The 2,518-nt window shown below is 40.0% G+C and overlaps 1 pseudogene; it reads right to left on the minus strand.

The window, feature by feature from the left end:
- Positions 1-964: 964 nt before the first annotated feature.
- On the minus strand, positions 965-1,829 carry LOC122102287 (annotated as a pseudogene).
- Between the last annotated feature and the right edge of the window lie 689 nt (positions 1,830-2,518).

Below are 2,518 nucleotides of genomic sequence, written 5' to 3' on the forward strand. Positions count from 1 at the left end.
AGACAGAAAATATTGCACGTATTTTACTAAGAATCCGGCATAGAACAACAAAAAAAGGGAAAGGAAACGCATTGCAACAATGAGATGTACAAGTCGTTATTTTGAAAACGAACTTTACAACTTTGGTGGGGGGGGGGGGAGGATTGGGTAAGGGGCGGGTGGAGAATGGGAAGGGATGGGAAGGGGAAACAAAGGAGGAGGCTACAATGCTTGGTAAGAAATGTACTCATTATCTTGCCCATGTAATTGTAACCCCTCTGTGCAGTATTTTCACAATAATAATAAATAATAATAATAAAAGGGAAAGGAAAATGAAGAATTTTTCTCACAATGCACATCATAATCAGGCTACACCATTTTCTAATTACCATGCTTATTATGATCATGGACACCATAAATATTAATCATCTTCTGTTGCTTAAGCATGGCTGGCTGAGGATAAATTATTACACATTCTTATGGCCAACTGCCATCTAAGTATATATGACGATGCATACATATGAAGATACATAGTGAAGATTTTTATCTAATCAAAGTTTTAGAATTTTTTATTAATGCTTTTATTGTGAAAATACCGTACAGAAGGGTTACAATTACATGAGCAAGGTAATGAGTACATTTCTTATCAAGCATTGTTGCCTCCTCCTTTGTTTCCCCTTCCCCTCCCTGACCTCCCATCTCCCCCCTCTCCTGCCAAAGTTGTAAAGTTCCTTTTTCAACATAGCATCTTGTACATAGAATAGTTTGCAAACATTCCACCTAAAAGGAAAAAGTTTATGTAAGTATCTTTAATTCCATATCCACAAATAGCTACCCTTTTCTTTGTCTTCTCAACACCATATCATTTTAATTATGACCACTGCCTGATACAGGGAAAACTAACAAGTATTTTTATGCATCATTGCAACATTGTATTCCTGATAATTTAAGTATACCAAACTATGAATAAATGAGTGATGCATGCCTAGAAAGTACCATGGTTTATACTATCAGTGGCCACTGACTTAGTACTAGTCCACGACCTTGATCTAGATTTTGACCTAGACCTAGACTGTGATATTGACTGAGATTTGGATCTTGGTGGTTCTTTTTTCCTTGATTCCTTTTCATATCTTGAGCCAGACTTATAATGTGTTTTGGAATCTGTTTGAGAGGTGCTTCTAGTTTGGGTGTGAGATGCAGACCTAGAATGAGATTTAGCCTTCATTTCTTTTCTTGGACTGGGACTTGGACCATGATCTTGAAATAGATTTAGATGTTGAAAAAGATTGATTTCCGTGTTTGAATCTATCACTGTCGGAATGGCTTCTGCTACGCCGTGGTCTTCCAGTCGGTCTAATGTTTCTAGGACTGTAAGATCTTCTGTAGTTTAATCAAAAGACCGACTTCTTGATCTCCTCCGCTCATAACTTCGGCTTCTAGAACGTCTGTATCTGTCATAGTCATCATAAGAGCTGTGAAGAGCTGTACACATTCCTCCCTTCCTTGGCTTTCATTTGGTTTAGTGTCTTCCAATCTCCCTGTGCAAACTGTATTTCAATTTGATGTCCACAAATCCACTTTCTGTCCAAATTCTGGAAAGCATCTTCAGCCTCACGAACATCCTCAAATTGAACATAAGCAAATCCTCTTGGACGTCGAGGGTAGAAATCAAGTGGAACATACACATCAACTATAGGGCCATAACGACCATCTGCCACATTCCTGATGAACAGGGACCTGTTTGGGGGACGCAAGTAGCACGACAGGCCGGCGGCTGAAGTCTCGGCCGGGCACACTAACGGGCTGAGAGAACCGTCCGCAGCTCCGGCGGCTCCCCTAGCGACCATTATTATTTCATTTCATGCTGCAAAAAAACACAACCCGAAGAATTACAGTATGAAGTAAATGAAGTCCTTTTCTTTCATTCTTCCAAAGCATGTCCCGGAAGCCAAAGATGACAGTCAGTTAACGAAGACTTCCTGGGGGGACCTACATACTGAAAACCGTCCCAGGTATATTTGGCATGGCATTGAACATGAGAAGCTGAGCCCATCTCTTCAAGAAACTATGCTCTAGTTGGCTAGGAAAAAAATGAGAGAATCAAGAAGTATCATGAAGAAGACAAAAAAAATCCAGTTTAAAGGATGATTGCTACCACGGGATGATATAAAGGTCTTTCTGGGGATAAGCACATTCTAGTAAAAGAAACACTTAGAAATAGATCCCCTACTATGAGGATGGGTTTAGAATATTTAGGTAGCAGGAATATAGTGAAGGGAAGCTTTTGGGAATTTGCAATAGAAAGCCTGTAGAAGATTTTTTTTTATCAAGAAAACAAAAGGATCTGATTTATGATAGAGTGTGATCTCTCATGCAGGGATCTAGGAGAACAGGTAATAGAGCATGGTCAGCTAGGAGTCTTTCACGGTCATCCAGATAGGGGGTGCTGGTGGCTCAGACTACATGTGGCAGTGAAGATGATAAAGTGATTGCAAGCATAGCAAGGAGATAGTTCTTGCTGCCAAGTCAGGTGTGG

This window comes from Dipodomys spectabilis, unplaced genomic scaffold (genome assembly GCF_019054845.1).
Source record: "Dipodomys spectabilis isolate Male_0828 unplaced genomic scaffold, ASM1905484v1 ptg000783l, whole genome shotgun sequence".
NCBI lineage: Eukaryota > Metazoa > Chordata > Mammalia > Rodentia > Heteromyidae > Dipodomys > Dipodomys spectabilis.